Source organism: Schistocerca serialis, chromosome 4 (genome assembly GCF_023864345.2).
Source record: "Schistocerca serialis cubense isolate TAMUIC-IGC-003099 chromosome 4, iqSchSeri2.2, whole genome shotgun sequence".
NCBI classification, from domain to species: domain Eukaryota; kingdom Metazoa; phylum Arthropoda; class Insecta; order Orthoptera; family Acrididae; genus Schistocerca; species Schistocerca serialis.
The window spans coordinates 524,676,528-524,695,378 of record NC_064641.1 but is presented as its reverse complement, the minus strand read 5'-3'; the positions used below and the strand labels follow the sequence as shown (position 1 = coordinate 524,695,378).

General features: G+C 42.4%; 1 protein-coding gene and 1 non-coding gene across 2 annotated transcripts in view; both read left to right on the top strand.

The window, feature by feature from the left end:
• LOC126474586 (juvenile hormone esterase) overlaps window positions 1–18,851 on the top strand; it is a 163,040-nt gene that overhangs the window by 37,203 nt on the left and 106,986 nt on the right. The gene's annotated exons all lie outside the window — the stretch shown is intronic.
• On the top strand, window positions 383–457 carry Trnat-ugu (transfer RNA threonine (anticodon UGU)). Its single transcript has one exon. It is a non-coding gene; the product is annotated as a tRNA-Thr (tRNA).

The window sequence follows — 18,851 nt, the reverse complement described above, 5'->3', positions numbered from 1 at the left end:
AAAATCGCCATTTTTCATATCAGCAAACATTGGCAGGTGTGAAAGAAATGACCCCTCGAAGTCCTAAGACGTACTTGGGATAGAAGCCGAGACCTTTGGGCCTATGTACTTATATGGATATGGTGTCTGCTCTTTCGGACATGTCCGAAAGTACAGACACCATATCCATACAGGTATATAGGTCTGGCAATACCGTCCATGACCTTCTTCTTCTGTGCAGATGCACACATATTCCCCGAACTCTTACGGGACTTGGAAAGAATGTCTTCCACAAGTAATGAGTGTGTTGGGGTGGGACACTACGTATGTAGTGTGTGGACATACAAGGTGAGAATGTGGGTCTCGCGGGAGGCGTGCGTGAGATAGTCCCTGTGTCCTCTGTGCCCTCGGTGGCTCAGATGGATAGAGCGTCTGCCATGTAAGCAGGAGATACCGGGTTCGAGTCCCGGTCGGGGCACAGATTTTCACCTGTCCCCGTTGATATATATCAACGCCCGTCGGCAGTTGATCGTATTAATATGATTCTACTTTCGCTTTGGGTCTATGGTCTGGCTCGTGAAAACATTAGCCTTACTTGATGTCAGGTAGTTTCACTGCACTGCACTTACATTGAACGTACGTCTCTAATTTCTTTCTACGTTCCAGAGATACTACTTCGCAGGTTTTATCGACTATGACTAACGTAACGCGACGTAACATAACAATGTCATTCAATCACATGTTTGCTTCACTGTTAGTGCGAAACAGTGCTCTCATTTGACCGTGCGCTCGCTCATCGGCTCTCGTACTCATCATGGTTTGTTTCTGAGCTGCTAGCAGTGCATCAAACAAGTTCTCGGACCCCGCCGTCAGCATGGAATGTGGAATGCAGTTGGCAACGACAATCAGATGTCGATATTGACGCTACATTAGCGGCCATCTCAGTCCCAGGAGTCACCTAAAAAGACTAGAATCCCAGTACTGAGGTTTCGGATATATCTTTTCAGCACTCCGATGTTAAGGCGCCATACTTCTCACGAGTGACTACTAATTTAAAACATGACTATGTCATCTTTTTACGTAATCCACTTAGAAGCCAACACTGATGCAAACAGTGTTTACCACTTGCACTTCAAAAAATGGCTCTGAGCACTATGGGACTTAACTTCTGAGGTCATCAGTCCCCTATAACTTAGAACTACTTAAACCTAACTAACCAAAGGACATCACACACATCCATGCCCGAGGCAAGATTCGAACCTGCGACCGTAGCAGTTGCGCGGTTCCAGACTGTAGCGCCTAGAACCGCTCGGCCACCTCGGCCGGCTACCACTTGCACTGCTTTTCACTTGTCTCTGAGTTGTTTCAGAAGAAGTTGTTTGCTGTTTGTACTGATACCGTATTACGGGGCGCAATGCTGACGGCTCCCTATTAATTTACGTAGGAAAGAAACCAAATACCACTGCCAACATAGTTTCTCGGCTCTGGCTGTCAAAGAGGGTTGTTTAGGTAAAAAAAATCGCGTTGCATCTTACACCTTTATTTGGCCGACGCATTTTGTCTATCTTTTTCCTGTGAGTAGAGTGTATTACTCAAGTCTGATTCTGAAACGTCTCTAAAATGCCCATTTACGGCTGCCACAACAAAACATATCCCATCACATCATACATTTGTGGTGGTTTTTCGATTACATTTTTGCTCCTGTTTTAAACTTCTCATTCACAACAATAAAATAGCACATTTCCAAACTTGACCAAAAACTGCAGAGAAATTAGTTTTTTTATCTGGTTTTAGCCAGAATCCAGCAAAAGTGGCACATATATTTCACAAAATTTTCTCGTAGCCAAATTTCGCGAAAAATGTTCCGTTAGTTGTTTCATACTCTCTGAATCAAGAATTGTCAGGAGTCATATTGTGCATTTTTCTGTTGTTTGTTTTTATCTATGGTTGCAATTTTCGGGCGTCATTCATTACGATTTTCTCCAAACGGGAAAGCCAAGTTTGAATACAACTGCCCATTTTTATATAAGGAAAATAAAAGAAATGGTTGCTCATAACCTTCACTAACTTCAGATGAATTTTCGTTGCCGGTAAGACATCCAAAACAAACGATTCTTTGAGGGGAGGATATTCCAATTAATCCTTTTAAACGAAACACACTACATGACTCCTTTAAACAGCTCTACAAACGATCTACCTTTAGTAAATCGAGTACATACATTATTACGCTATCTGTACTCATACAACGAAAACCCCGTTAATATCAAATACATCTACGTTCTAATATTGGCATCTGTGTGAGCAAAGTAGGTTATCGTACCAGAAGCAGCAGGACATTTCTTTGTAATGTGGAACTGACCACTAGATCACTACCTGAGTGACTTTGAATCGGGGCCAACGGGGAACTCGGGCCACGCAACGAACTTGTGACATCAAACTAGTTGCCTTGTCCGACATACATCGTGAACGCTCTGCTACGTTTGAGCCCACGGGATAATCAGTAGGTCAGTGAGAAGGTACCCAATAAAGTACTTAATTTTGTCATTTGTTATCGAGGGAGTGGGTCTCAAATAGTTACTCTCTCCCCGCTGGAGACGTTCGCTGCAACTCGTGAGACCTGTAGTGTCACGTGCTCTGTCGCTCGCCACAGGGCCCTTGTATCTTGTTGGCCCCGCTTCGAATGAGGACTTGTCACTGGATGTCACCTGACTAACGAATCCCTCAGGAACATTTCAAACCTATTAAAGCTGCCGCATTTGACTGTTGGGGATGAGATTGCAAAGTGGAGACGCGAAGGAATAGCCACAGTTAAACAAACGTTTGTACTGAGAGGCAGCGATCGTCGCCCACTGCGGTGGGTGGCTGTAAAAAATCGCAAGAAATCAGCGGAAGGAATCACCAGTGGCTTCCAAAATGATACCAGCTGTCCAGTTAGCAGAATGACTGTGTAAGAAGGTAAAGAGAATGGTATAGAATGGTCGAGGACTTCATCATAAGCCACAGGTTTCTGTAGTCAGTGTTAAGGTAACTTGCCAGTGAACGGTTGGAAAAACAGTAATAATTTTCATAAAGTTTATGATGGTCTAACTACATAATGTGAACTCTGAACACAAAGAAATTTTAAGACAATGAAAGCGTTTTGAGGATGACGATTTTGATATAAGAATAATCAGAATAGCTTCGATATAAACATTTATGTCGGTCAGTAATTTAAAATTTTTCCTGCCGGTCTACCTTTGAAGTCTATAGACTTATTAACTATTTTTGCTAGATGCTTAAAACTTTGTGCACTCATTTATTACACTGTTATGTAAAAAACAGACTACAATCAAATGATTTCAATCAATAGCTTTTTACTATACATACATAAATCAGACAATCAAAATAATTAATTTATAATAATGAATTTATAATTAATAAGGGTATATTTTTTCCTTCTGGTGATAGTGAGCTGGTGTGTGCAGTCTACTCTTCGCCAAATGGTAGCCTGAAATATCACAAAAAATTTCAACCTCCAGCTCAAATGGTTTTTTGTTGCATAAAATGTCAGAAAATTTGATTCTTGGGAAATACAGTTTAAAGGTTCATTTCATCTGTTCTCTCTTCCCTTTCTTGCCCCTCTGTGCTATTCTGACCTCTTTAGTTACCTCATGGGCCCATTATTCGTGCGGAATTCTTTTCTTTCGACGATCTGTTCTCTGTTCCTTCTCATCGAGTGAAACTGAAGTGATATCAGGTGCTCCCCAGGGAAGCGTCCTGCGACCTCTGCTGTTCCTGATCTATATAAATGACCTGGGTGACAATCGGAGCAGTTCTCTTAGGTTGTTCGCAGATGATGCTGTAATTTACCGTCTAGTAAGGTCATCCGAAGACCAGTATTAGTTGCAAAGCGATTTAGAAAAGATTGCTGTATGGTGTGGCAGGTGACAGTTGACGCTAAATAACGAAAAGTGTGAGGCGATCCACATGAGTTCCAAAAGAAATCCGTTGGAATTCGATTACTCGATAAATAGTACAATTCTCAAGGCTGTCAATTCAACTAAGTACCTCGATGTTAAAATTACGAACAACTTCAGTTGTAAAGACCACATAGATAATATTGTGGGGAACGCGAGCCAAAGGTTGCGTTTCATTGGCAGGACACTTAGAATATGCAACAAGTCCACTAAAGAGACAGCTTACACTACACTCATTCGTTCTCTGTTAGAGGTCTCTTTGGTTGCATCAATTCCCCATTTTTCAGACGGGATAATTTAGTTCCCGCGTCTGTGCCTGCGACGAACTTTATTTTGTGATACGTTACATTACAGCATCATCAGTCTATTGCGATGCTAACTGTTAGCTTAACGTGAACAGATATAATTGGTAAGTATTAGGTTTTCTAGCTGTCCCCTTATAGCGGGACAAGTCCAAACAAGTGACAGTGAGAGAATCGCATAAATCAGACACATCGCGAGCGCATAAAATACCCTAACTCCGCGCTGCCTTCATTTACAAGCTTCAGATCTTGACACTGCGAAGCGACCACCGACGTTAGTAAGTGTTATCAATTTCAACTTGATACACGCTTACTTTCCCAGGGAAACACGCTCTCAAAGACGGAAATATAAACCGAAAAACATATTAAAGTAACTCAGAGAAAAGCTGTTTTTTCGTCCTATGTAATTACAAATTAAACGCTTTCCGTTACTTTCTTTCAGTTGTACTGGGAAACCTTGTTTTTTTTCCACGTCTCACGCTTCTAGGTGAACGCAAATAATAATGACACCATTTAACATCAGACTGCAGCGAAAACGCGGTCGTTGCCGCATACCGACGTATATTTAAATTTGTTTTTAAACATGTTCCCGATGTCTGAATCGATTCACTTAACTACCATTTTGTTCACAAAACTCTAAATATTGATTTAACATAGAAAAAATTCTGATTTTTGAAGCAGATTCACTAGCAAGTGACCTTAAGCGACAATTGAGTTGGCGTATAGAGCGACGACACTTGACCGTTGATGACTCGAAACGCCTGATTTGGAGTGACGAATCACGCTGTACCGTCTGGCCTGGCAATCCAATGGAAGGGTTTGGTTTGGCGAATGCCTAGGGGCAGTTACCCTACATCACGTGTATAGCATGGAGGAGATGGTGCTATAGTAGCGCGGGATTTTTCGTGGTAAGTATTTGCTCCCATTTCTGCGCTTAAGAAAACACTAAATTCGCAAGTATATCAAAATATTTTACAACATTGATCACTAATATAAAAGATCGGCCTTGATTTGTAAAAGAAATTTTCACCGTGAGGCAAATCTGGGAAAAGTGATCGGAATTCAACCAGCTGATTCCGGTGACGTTCGTGGACTTCTCAAAGGCTTATGACAGTATCCACAGATTAACTATGTACAACATCCTGAGAAATCTTGGTATACCAGCGAAGTTAATAAACATGGTGAAGGTGTGCACAGCGGAGCCAAAAGCCCAAGTCAAATACCAAGGGAGCATCTCTCCATGCTACTCTATCCTGTGCAAGCTTCTTCACCTCCCAGTACCTACTGCATCCTACATCCTTCTGAATCTGCTTAGTGCATTCATCTCTTGGTCTCCCTCTACGATTTTTACCCTCCACGCTGCCCTCCAGTACTAAATTGGTTATCCCTCGATGTCTCAGAACATGTCCTACCAACCGATCCCTTCTTCTAGTCAAATTGTGCCACAAGCTCCTCTTCTCCCCCAATTCTATTCAATACCCCCTCATTAATTATGTGATCTACCCATCTGATCTTCAGCTTTCTTCTGTAGCACCACATTTCGAAAGCTTCTATTCTCTTCTTGTCTCAGCTATTTATCGTCCACGTTTCACTTCCATACATGGCTACACTCCACACAAATACTTTCAGAAACGACTTCCTGACATTTAAATCTATACTCGATGTTAACAAATTTTTCTTCTTCAGAAACACTTTCCTTGCCATTGCCAGTCTACATTTTATATCCTCTCTATTTCGAACATCATCAGTTAGTTTGCTCCCCAAATAGCAAAACTCCTTTACTACTTTAAGTGTCTCATTTCCTAATCTAATTCCCTCAGCATCACCCGACTTAATTCGACTACATTCCATTATCCTCGTTTTGCTTTTGTTGATGTTCATCTTATACCCTCCTTTTAAGACACTGTCCATTCCGTTCAACTGCTCTTCCAAGTCCTTTGCTGTCTCTGACAAAATTACAATGCCATCGGCGAACCTCGAAGTTTTTATTTCTTCTCCACGGATTTTAATACCTACGCCGAACTTTTCTTTTGTTTCCTTTATTGTTTGCTCAATATACAGATTTAATAACATCGGGGATAGGCTACAACCCTGTCTCACTCCCTTCCCAACCACTGCTTCCCTTTCATACCCCTCGACTCGTATGACTGCCATCTGCTTTCTGTACAAATTGTAAATAGGCTTTCGCTCCCTGTATTTTACTCCTGCCACCTTCAGAATTTGAGAGAGAGTATTCCAATCAACATTGTCAAAAGCTTTCTCTAAGTCTACAAATGCTAGAAACGTAGGTTTGCCTTTCCTTAATCTTTCTTCTAAGATAAGTCGTAAGGTCAGTATTGCCTCTCGTGTTCCAACATTTCTACGGAATCCAAACTGATCTTCCCCGAGGTCGGCTTCTACCAGTTTTTCCATACAGGTAGGGATATGGAAATTTGCTAAAGTGGGAAGTTTTAAATACCATCGTACATGGTTCAACAGGCAAAATTATTTAAAATAGGAAATAAACCAACGTAATGTGGATGGGTCTCAAACTTATTTCAGTCTAAAGCAGGTAATGTCATCCAAGAATCTGTCAATTAAGACAAAACTTAGAGCATACAATGGCGTGATAGTGCCAGTATTGTTGTGTGGGACAGAAACCCTAAGCACAACAGAGAAGGAAGAAGAAACCTCGTTGGTCTTCGAAAGAAAAATTATGAGAAGGATCTTTAGGCCTGGCGTCGTGGAGACGTAGAAAAAACCAATAATTGTATGAGCTGATGAGGCAACCGAATATCTTTCAAAACCTGAAATCGCGGAGAATAAGCTTGGCAGGCCAAATTGCTAGGAGACCAGACACCTCTCGGGCAAAAGCCGTACTTATGGGAAGACCTGATGGTACCCGTCCAATCGGGAGACACAGAAAGCGATGGGAGGATGAGCTACAGAATGACCTTTTCCAGCTAGGAGTCTGTGACAACTCGATCCAAAGTGCACAAGATTTCCGTCTATGGAGGAGCATTGTGAGGTCGGCGCCATGATCTACAGGGTCATCGATCGTTGATTTGATGATGATGATGTATGTTTGGAGGACAGCACGGTATGGCAGTGAACCATGAACTGTGGGAAAACAGGAAAAGAAGAAATCCAAAGCTTTTTACATATGGTGCTTTAGAAGGATGTTGAAAATATTCTGGACTGATAAGTAAGTAATAAAAGGTTATCCACAGAGTCGTCGAAGGAATGAACATACGGAAAAGAAGAACGGCCAGGATGGTACGAGTTTTGTTAAGACATCAATCATTAACTTCAGTTGTACCAAAGGGAGCTGTAGACAGTTAAATCTGTTAGCGACGCAGGGTGAAAATGCTACTCTGAGGTTGTCAGAGTTGAGACACAGCATCTGTTGTAGCTCAAATTAGTGAAATAATATTTTATTTAACGTAATTTTTACAAGTGATTTGGAAGAAAATAACACGTTTGAAAAATGAGAACGTATTATTGTGTAGGAGTCTCTCAGTTGATCTCTGGTCTCAACCTTAAACCGGCCGCGGTAACAGATACTGTGTAATACTGACCTCGTTTCTCGAACCTACGTGCGAAACCCCACACACGAACTCCACAATCTGTCCTGAATATTCTGTCACCATACGATGACTGTCATAACTAATGTACTGCTAGTAAACCAACATGAGAATAAAATGAGATTTTACGCTGAACGGAATATTATTTATTTGATCAAAGATATTGTGTCGTCATTCTCTGTTGTCATTAAAGCGCTGTAGACTTCTCCTATACCATTCGTTGCCATCTCTGGCTTTCTTCTGTGCACTTGAACTGGTTGTACCGACTAATGTGGTATCTCATGCATGTATTAAAGCACTAGCGAACCCTGCAACGTTTCGCAATTGCTAAATGTGTAAGGGAATTGGATAAAGTCCTTATCTCCTTCTCCTTCCTCTCTCTGTCCACCACCACCACCCTCCTCTCTTCGTCCATCTCCTTTTCCACCCCCTCTCTCTGTTATATCATAATCATAAGCCGATAGAAAACATAACAGCATATTGTTGGGTATACAATTTTAGTTTGAAATGATAGGTACGGAGAAAGAATGTATACGGGAGAAACAATGTGGCTAATGGTTTAGATGCTCTGGCAGTATAGTTAAAACTGACTACAAGAAATAAGACGAATCAGCGCATATTTACAGTGCAGCACAAAATTTTCTTTCTCGCAGTCGTTTTTGACGGAACAACTGCACATTATTGTTTAAAAATATCGGTTCGGGACTACAAGTCCCACCGCCACACCTTCACCTGCCCGTGTTAGGCAAAATTTTTTCTGCCTGACTCATGTAGTACTATCACCGTCAGAGGGTGGTACGAGACTACAAGTCCCACCGCCACACCTCCAAAGTGAATGCGTCACTGCCCTGTGGAAATTTACCGCCTCACCAGCACAGTTAGCCCGCGGACCGCTTGCTGCTGCAATCTAGTATGCGTGCGGCTCGCGGCTCTCAGCAGCATTCTATACACTATACCGTGTAATCGTTACTGAGAATATATAGCATTTATACAAGGAGCAAAATAGCTTACAAGCTGTCTGTTCCGATTTTTCGTATGGCAAGAGAGCTCTTAACGTTACAAGAGGACTCTTACTGACAGGACCTGTGTTCTAATCGCCTCCACGAAACCTCACTAACATTACAGGCATACATAGGGAGTAGCTCGCGAGGGAGACGCCAAGAACGGGTTGCATCGTCCGTGTGCCGCCCAGCCGCCCCTCAGCTTCGCCATGGCAGTCATTGTGATTCGCGCACTAAGTTTCGGTGCTCCTGAGCGTTCATCGCGTTTGGGTTGTGTGTGTACACGTTTATGTTGTGATTATCTTTCTTAGAATAAATGATGTCTTGTGTACCGTCAGAAATAGTTAGTAAGAGAAAGATAACCGATGAGAATAAAAGTTTCCAATACAAATGGGAAGATTTTTTTTTAATAGGCGGACACATGGAAGAAACTGCTATTTGCTTAGCATTCCGGAAAACGGGTGAATGAAGAGATGCAGTTTATTTCTCATTACATAAGAGAGCATAATTCATTTGCAGTACCTCTTCTTTTAGATTCAACAGAAAGAAAAGAAAAAATTGTTCATCCAAAATCAACATTTCTTAGTCAATAAAACGTTGTGTCAGTGAAAGTTGGGTAAATGCGACTGTCACGAAAGTATCATACGTCGTATGTCACATTCTTTCAAATAATATCTAACCTTTTACGGATGTTGATTGGCAAAGCAATGTACGATAACTGTTTCCAATAATTTGTTTCAAAGTTTGTAAAAACAGTAAACAAATGTTGGCTGAAAGAAATAAGTTTACGCATTTGGAACATACCTGTCGCTGGCGCAGAGAAGATATTTTAAAATACACCTTTGAGGATGTAATTAATAAAGTAAAATATGCAAACATTTAAGTCTTGCATTGTTACTCCAGTACAGATACAACTTCGACGGCTCAATTTTCATTACTTGGCCGTTACTGCACAAGTGATGGGATACTAGAAGAAGACTTCTTGATGGTATAACCATGCCGGCCGCGGTGGTCTAGCGGTTCTTGCGCTGCAGTCCGGAACCGGGGAACAGCTACGGTCGCAGGTTCGAATCCTGCCTTGGGCATGGGTGTGTGTGATGTCCTTAGTTTAGTTAGGTTTAAGTAGTTCTAAGTTCTAGGGGACTTATGACCTAAGATGTTGAGTCCCATAGTGCTCAGAGCCATGTGTGGTATAACCATGAGGGATCACACAAATGTTTGTGGTTTTATGGATGCAATTAACGATTTTATAGAAGAAAATGGCTTACCTCCGAGCAGCGTAATAAGAGTGTGTACCGACGGATGCCTGTCAACGACGGGTGTAAATAATTGTGGTACTCAGAACCATAAGGGCCCAAAGCATAGAAACAAGAGAAAAATACATGTTTGGGGAAACCAAATTTGTAGACAAACGGCCAGACTCATGGGTGGGAGCTGTTTTGAATCAAGTCTCAACATCCTATACTGCTTATGAAAAACTAATGTACCTTTGTTGTGTTACGAAATATTAATTAATATTTAAGATCATAAATGTTGCTAATACTTATTCACTAAATTTCCATATATAGGTTAGTGACAATAGTTTCTTTTGACAGTTGTAAAGTTTGTAATTAATGTATAACTAGAATGATAACATAAAGAACCGTTACTAATTGCACCACACACACAATGATTCCCTGTTCCAACAATTCGTGGTCCTCATTATCCCCATTTTCATTAAAGACGTCTGGGGGCTTGGGGTTCAGATAAATTGCCGATACATCTCCGACTACACAGTATTACTAGTACGTAGACACTAAATTATGTTGTTAACCCTAGATCAAAATTGAGCAGCGCAGATCAATACAATTTTGCCTGTGCTTTGGGCCCATATGGAAATGGGCATTCGAGAAATTGGCGGAACAGCTCTTTGTGAATGTTCATATGCACAGTGTGGGGCTACAAATATAAATAAAGCTGGTTCACCATAAGATCAACAGATGTCAGGATCATGCATATGTGTTAGTCTCAAAATCGATGGCAGTGCGCTTTACGCCATTATTGTTCTCAACACCTCAATTATTTGTTATAGAGTCCGCCCCCGGTAGCTGAGTGGTCAGCGCGACAGACTGTCAATCCTGAGGGCCCGGGTTCGATTCCCGGCTGAGTCGGAGATTTTCTCCGCTCAGGGACTGGGTGTTGCGTTGTCGTAATCATCATCATTTCATCCCCATCGACGCGCAAGTCGCCGAAGTGGCGTCAAAGCGAAAGACTTGCACCAGGCGAGCGGTCTATCCGACGGGAGGCCCTCGTCACACGCCATTTCATATTATATTTGTTATAGTTGATTAAGAAGGAATGGAACTTAAGAAATTCATTCTCCATTCATTGCTTACTGCATTAAGAAAGTGTAACATGTTAAATTTCAAATAACAAGTTGATGGATGTTATGAAATCAGTCATAAGCGTTGTAATTTTCATTTGTGCACATGAAATGAATCATCGAAAATTTAAAGAACTGCTGGAGGAATTTCAAGCTCGTTACGATAATGTTGTCTTATGTACTGCCGTCAGAGGGCTAAGCAAAGGAAATGTGCTGGAGTGGTTTATCAATCTGAAGTCTGAACTCATTTTATTCTTAGAACACAGTAGTAAAAATTATGCCAAGTTTGATAATAATGAATGGCGAGCACCTACAGCTTTTTTGTCAAATATTACACAAAAATTTAACAAACGTAATTTGGAATAGCAAAATCCGAACAAGATTGGACACATGACTAACACAGTATTTGCATATTCCAACTCTTATTATGCTCCAATTCCACTTATTTATCGCCGAAAATATTTCCGAAGACACGGCGCCTTGTTTGAAAGAAATAAAAAAAAGTGTATTTCTTTCATTCTCATAGAGAATCTTTGACATGTTGAAGATAATGATCCCACAGTATTCTACCAATTTGGGTTACATAAAACTTACTTGTTATATGAAATAATCGAACTTCAACACGTCACACAGCTTAAAGCCTAATTTATTGGGCATATTGCAAAGGAGGAGTAGACCGAATTTTGTATATGAGTGCCTAACAATTGTAAAAATTCACGAGACTGTACACAGTTTATTTTAACTCCATTTCCTTCCACCTCCTTTTAGAAGCTTCATTTTCGAAAAGAACTACTTGAGAAATAAATATAGTAATCGGTTGTCCTTTCTTTTAAAAGACGCTCTGCATTGCATGCAGTTATAAGAGAGGACGAGATCGCTACGCACAGGATATGGACATGTCACACATATTTCACATATATTTTTTACATATAATTTACCTGTATCTCTTGTGTATTTCGCCCTGCATTTCTGTTTTCACTCATAAGAACGTGTTCAAAATGGCTGTGAGCACTATGGGACTTAACAGCTCAGGTCATCAGTCCCGTACAACTTAGAACTACTTAAACCTAACCAACCTAAGGACATCACACACATCCATGCCCGAGGCAGGATTCGAACCTGCGACCCTAGCGGAAGAACGTGTATGGGGCAGCATTTTTATGAGAACTACCGTTGTAGGATGGTGCGGCAAGTTCCGTGAAAGAACGGACGTTCCCGTATCGTAAATGGCGTAAAGCAAGAGTTACGCCCACTCAAGTAGGAGATACTCGAGTACCCGCCCTCTAATCCTGATCTCTCCCCATGCGATTGTCACGCCTTTGGTACCTTATAAAAGGCCTTGAAAGATCGACGATTCCTGTTGGACGAAGATGTACAGGAGGCAGTTACGACTTCTTCACACAGCAGAACACGGTGTTTTACCAAGAGGGTATCTTCAGCCTGGTGCGCCGGTGGGATGATTGCTGCCTCAGTGCTCATGGCGATAATGCATGATTAGCATGCAGGTTCTGCACAGTGCGGTTCTGCGGCTCTCGAAGAGAATCTTTCTGATTGCCCCTTATATGTTACACACACACATATATATATATATATATATATATATATATATATATATATATATATATATATATATATATATTGCTTCCACCGCCTTCTATCTCTCGCAGCCTCTCTCCACCCTGCGGAAATTCCTAATGCTGCGATGTCCTTCTCTATGTCATCTTTCCACCTTGTACGAGGTCGGCCCAATGGTCTTGTTGCCTGGAGAGTTCCTTCAAATGCTTTCTTGGTGATCCTGTTGTTTTACATTCTGGCCACATGTCCAGCCCATTGCAGTCTCCTACTTTTTAATTTCTGGATGATGGGCTGCTTCAGTAACTGATAAAATTCATTGTTCTTTCGAATTCTCCATGCGCCATTCTCCGAGACAGGTCCCCAGACTTTTCTCATTACTTTTCTTTCGAAAACATTCAATTTTTCTCATCCATTCTTTGTAAGCGTCCAGCTTTTTGAACCGTATAGTACTATGGGGCAGATGATAGTGTTGTATATCTTCATCTTTGTGGTGATTGACAAAGCTTTACTTTTGAGTGGGTTGCTTAGTGAGTACAGACATCTTGACCCTGAGGCTATTCTTTCATTTATATCCATTGTTACGACGTTTTTACTGTTGAAACGTGATCCAAGGTATTTAAACTGGAGAACTTTTCTGAATTTAGAATGTTGGTCAATTTCAAAGTAAGGATTTGTCTTTATGACTCGACCTATTTCCATATATTCGGTATTCTCTTGGTTAATCAAAAGCCCGATTTTGCTGGCACTGTGCCTGAGAGATCTGTACATGTCTTTCAGTTCTTCTTCAGTTTCACTCAGCAACACTATATCATCTGCATAAGCCAGGAGTTTTACTTCACTCTGTTCGTATCGGAGACCATTGTATAGATGTAAATTACTCTCCCGAACCACTTTCTCTAATGAAAGGTTGAAGAGGACACATGAAAGAGCGTCTCCCCGTCGTAAGCCTGTTTTAATTGGAAATATCTATTAGAGCATCATGTAAAAATTAGACTTAAATCGATTAAGAACTTTTAGAGATTCTTGGTAACAAACTCTCCTTTTTATACATTATACTAGCTGAATACCCGGCATTGCCCAGGTATGTATTTATGTTCCCCTTTCCCCTCTCTCTGTCTATCTCCTTATCCCTCTTCTCAATCAACCTGCTTCTTCCCCCTCAATCTGTCTCCTCCCCCTATATTGCTTCCTCGCCCTCTCTGTCCAGCTCTTCTCCCCTTCTATCGACTACTCCCTCCCTCCAAGTCCAGCTCCTCTTTCCTCCTCTCTCTTTTCATCACCACCTCTCCCGTCTCTTTGCCCGCCTCATCCTCCATCCTCTCTCGATCCTTCTCCTCCCCCTCTCTGTCCATCTCCTCCTCTTTCTCTGTCCATCCCCTTCTCTACCCCCTCTCTGTCCATTTGCTCCTCTCTGTTTCCCCTTCCCCTCTCTCTGTACATCTCCTCAACCCCTCTCTGTGTCCATCTCATCCTACACCCTTGTACATTCAACACAATATGTGGCTACTGCCTTTGAAATGTGTCGTAAGTACAGATTGTAGGAACGAAGTAATAAACTGAAACGCCAAACCTGAAGCAGTTGTTTTACTAAATTAACGGTGATAAAGTAGTAACAGACAAAGTTTTTCCTTTCATCATTCTGTGAGGATTGTAAGAGAGAAGAAGTTTCGCAAAAGTTTGAAATGATTTGTAAAGTTTTTTTCAAGTCATTGAGTTGAATTAATGGATGAATAAATTCAGAGTATTTGCGTGGCGTGGTGTACACTTCTTTGGCTCTCTCACGCCCACCCCTCCGATACACAGGTGGTTCTTACGCCCATAGCGGTTCTTTCCAGACTACGTGATTTGTGCGATTCGCATGTTTCGTTGAAATCGGTTCAGTGGTATAGGTGGAGATGGAACATACATACATACAAGTTAAAACGTTATGACCACGGTAACGAAAGTATGTAACCGGAGCAGGCACGGACGGCGGATCACCCTAGCAAAGATATGGGCTGCAAATGGGGAAATCCATTGATGTAAGCGACTTTGACAAAGGGCAGATTATTATTACGCAGAGCCTATGAACAAGTATGTCCAGAACGGCGAAGCTGGTCGAAGGTTCAACTGCTACTGTTGTGAGCATCTACGGAAAGAGGTAGATGGACAGTGAAACTACCACTGGGCGCTAAATGGTTGGACGTTCACGACTCTACACAGAACGTGGGGTTCAGAGGCTTGTTTACTCTGTGAAGTAGGATAATAGGGGATCTGTGGCACCTCTCCCGAAAAAGCACAATGCTGGTGCACACACAAGTGTTTCAGAGCACACTGTTCATCGTACATTGTTGAATATGTTACACCGCAGCAGACCACCTCTACTTGTTCAAATGTTGACCCAAATACATCGTCAGTTACGACCGCAGTGGGGGTACGGGACCATCGGGGTTCGACCGTCGAGCAGTGCAAACATGTCAACACTAAGGACGGGTCACATTTTTGCTACACTGTATCTACGATCGTCTCCACAATCACCGTCACTGAGGTGAACCGCAGCTCGAAACATTCAGCACACCACAGACACAGACTGGTGGGAGCAGTATTGCGCTACGGGAGACTTTCTCTTGCGCTTGCATGGTAGTAATCGAAGACACGATAACAGCTGCGAACCACCTGTGTCCCTTCCGCGTGATGTCTTCCCTTACGGCGATGTCATCTTTCAGCAGTATAATTGTCCATGTCTCGAATACAGGATCGTGCTACAGTTGTTTGAGGGGCATTAGCGTGAACTCACGTTGATATATCGGCGACCAAATTCCCCTGATGTACACTACTGGCCATTAAAATTGCTACACCAAGAAGAAATGCAGATAATAAATGGGTATTCATTGGACAAATATATTATACTAGAACTTACATGAGATTACATTTTCACGCAGTTTGGGTGCATAGATATTGAGAAATCAGTACCCAGATCAACCACCTCTGGCCGTAATAACGGCCTTGATACGCCTGGGCATTGAGTCAAACAGAGCTTGGATGGTGTTTACAGGTACAGCTGCCCATGCAGCTTCAACACGATACCACAGTTCATCAAGAGTAGTGACTGCCGTATTGTGACGAGCCAGTTGCTCGGCCACCACTGACCAGACGTATTCAATTGGTGAGAGATCTGGAGAATGTGCTGGCCAGGGCAGCAGTCGAACATTTTCTGTATCCAGAAAGGCCCTACAGGACCTGCAACATGCGGTCGTGCATTATCCTGCTGAAATGTAGGGTTTCGAAGGGATCGAATGAAAGGTAGAGCCACGGGTCGTAACACATCTGAAATGTAACGTTCACTATTCAAAGTGCCGTCAATGTGAACAAGAGGTGACCGAGACGTGTAACCAATGGCACCCCATACCAACACGCCGGGTGATACGCCAGTATGGAGATGACGAATACACGCTTCCAATGTGCGTTCACCGCGATGTCGCCAAACACGGATGCGACCGTCATGATACTGTAAACAGAACCGGAATTCATCCGCAAAAATGACGTTTTGCCATTCGTGCACCCAGGTTCGTCGTTGAGTACACCATCGTAGGCGCTCCTGTCTGTGATGCAGCGTCAAGGGTAACCGCAGCCATGGTCTCCGAGCTGATGATCTATGCTGCTGCAAACGTCGTCAAACTGTTCGTGCCGACGGTTGTTGTCTTGCAAACGTCCCCATCTGTTGACTCAGGGATCTAGACGTGGCTGCACGATCCGTTACAGCCATCCGGATAAGTTGCCTGTCATCTCGACTGCTAGTGATACGAGGCCGTTGGGATCCAGCACGGCGTTCCGTATTATCCTCCGGAACCCACCGATTCCATATTCTGCTAACACTCATTGGATCTCGACCAACGCAAGCAGCAATGTCGCGATACGATAAACCGCAATCGCCATAGGCTACAATCCGACCTTTATCAAAGTCGGAAACGTGATGGTACGCATTCCTCCTCCTTACATGAGGCAACACAACAACGTTTCACCAGGCAACGCCGGTCAACTGCTGTTTGTGTATGAGAAATCGGTTGGAAACTTTCCTCATGTCAGCACGTTGTAGGTGTCGTCACCGGCGCCAACCTTGTGTGAATGCTATGAAAAGCTAATCAATTGCATATCACAGCATGTTCTTCCTGTCGGCTAAATTTCGCGTCTGTAGCACGTTATCTTCGTGGTGTAGCAATTTTAATGGCCAGTAGTGTACAGCTTACGGAACCCATCTGGGTTGCTACCGGGCGCCATCACCGCATACGCAAATCAGCGGCCCGTTATATAAGCAAATTACATGACCTGCGCGCAGACATCTAATGCTATATACTCTCACAAACCTACCAACAAACAGTTGGGTCCCTGACACACAGAATTAGTGGTGTATTTCGTTCCAAAGACGAACTAACGAGCTCTTAAGCAGATGGTCATAATGATTTCGCTCGTCAGTGTAAATATATGTGTACAACCGTTTTAATTATATATAGCCTCTGTGTGTCTGGATATTTATTGGAGCATCATGTAAAAATGTGAAGCGTTTGGCAAAAAGCTTTTCGAATTTTCGTTGACAATGTTAAGCAATATCTTGTCGTTATATGGTAACACGGACTAATGAAATTTTCTATGGCAGGTTAGACAAATCTGTGTCGGGTCAGATCAATTTCTCATTCATTCAGAGACTCTCGTGTCGCCTTCCATCTCTTGATACGATGAGAACTCTTCCTCTGCTCGTAAAGTGACCCTCATTTGTCCTCATAAATAGAGATAACACGCAAGAAGTGTCTTAATATCTGCATTCCTGCTAGTACATCCATTAATGATGTGTCGAAGTAATTCATTAGCTGTTATACAGTGATGATAAATTACACTAACAGCGACACAGTGTAAGGTCGTATACGGCTCCATGTCAGTGTCACGTTAGGCAGCGCATGTGTGAATCGTTAAAGTAAGTGACTCATGTTTCGTCGCCACCGACCTTGATAATGACGATATATTTAACTCCAGTCTGTCCGTACTCCGCATTTCTCCGAGCTTTTTCTTAAATTCTCCTCAGCATGTATTCCAAGTTACTGGTTGCAAGGGATCTCCATTGTGGCTGGTGATATATATCCATACATGTTATAAAATGGATGTTCATATGTATATGGGTATGTATGTATGGTCCACATCTCCTCCTCAACATCTGGACATATTTCAACCAAACTTGGTACACATTTCACTTACTGTCTGGAAAGAATTTCTGCAGTAGTAAGAACCACTTTCCTATCAAAGAGGTGCAAGCGTAGATGAAAAAGAAGTGTAGCCCACGACGAACGTATTTCCAGTATTTGAGAAAGAGAGCACTCAGTGACTTGTAACAAACTCTACACATAATTTCAAACCTTTACGAAGCTTTTCTCGCTGATAACCCCCTACAAAACGCTGAAGCGAAAAAACTTTCTAACTTGCTACCTTTCTGCTGTTCATGCAGTAAAACTGCAGTATCAGACATGACATTTTAATTTATTCCTTCATTACTACTAATTGTTTTCGTGACACACTTCGCGGAACCTGCAAAATTATATCATTGTATGATACATAGCTGAGGAGATATGGTGTCATACACATTGTGCTGAGTGAAAACCAAACTGCAGGGTGAAATTCTCTAGAGACCCAGGTGTAACGTGTTTACGTATGTGTGTGAAATGTGTGAAATATATGTGACATGTGTATATGTGGGCAAGTCCATGGGTAAAATACTCCTCGTAAACTCCTGGACTGATTTCAACCAAACTTGATAAACATATTACTAGCTATTCAGAAAGAAACATTGTGATAGAAAGAACCAGCTACCTGCTATTATGGTCGTGGGGGTACTAACGTGGAGAGCGAAGGGAGCGAAGGATACAGACAGAGAGAGGGAAGGAGGAAATGGTCACACAGAGGGGGAGGGGGAGGGGAACTTAACAGAAAGGGAAGAGGGGGAGATGGAGAGAGAGAGAGGGGGTGGGAGAGGCGGAGATGGACAGAGAAAGGAAAGAAGAGATGATAGACAGAGAGAGGTTGGAAGAGAAGATGGACTGAGAGTTGGTGAAGCAGACGGACTTAGGGGGGGGGGGGGCGTGAGGTGG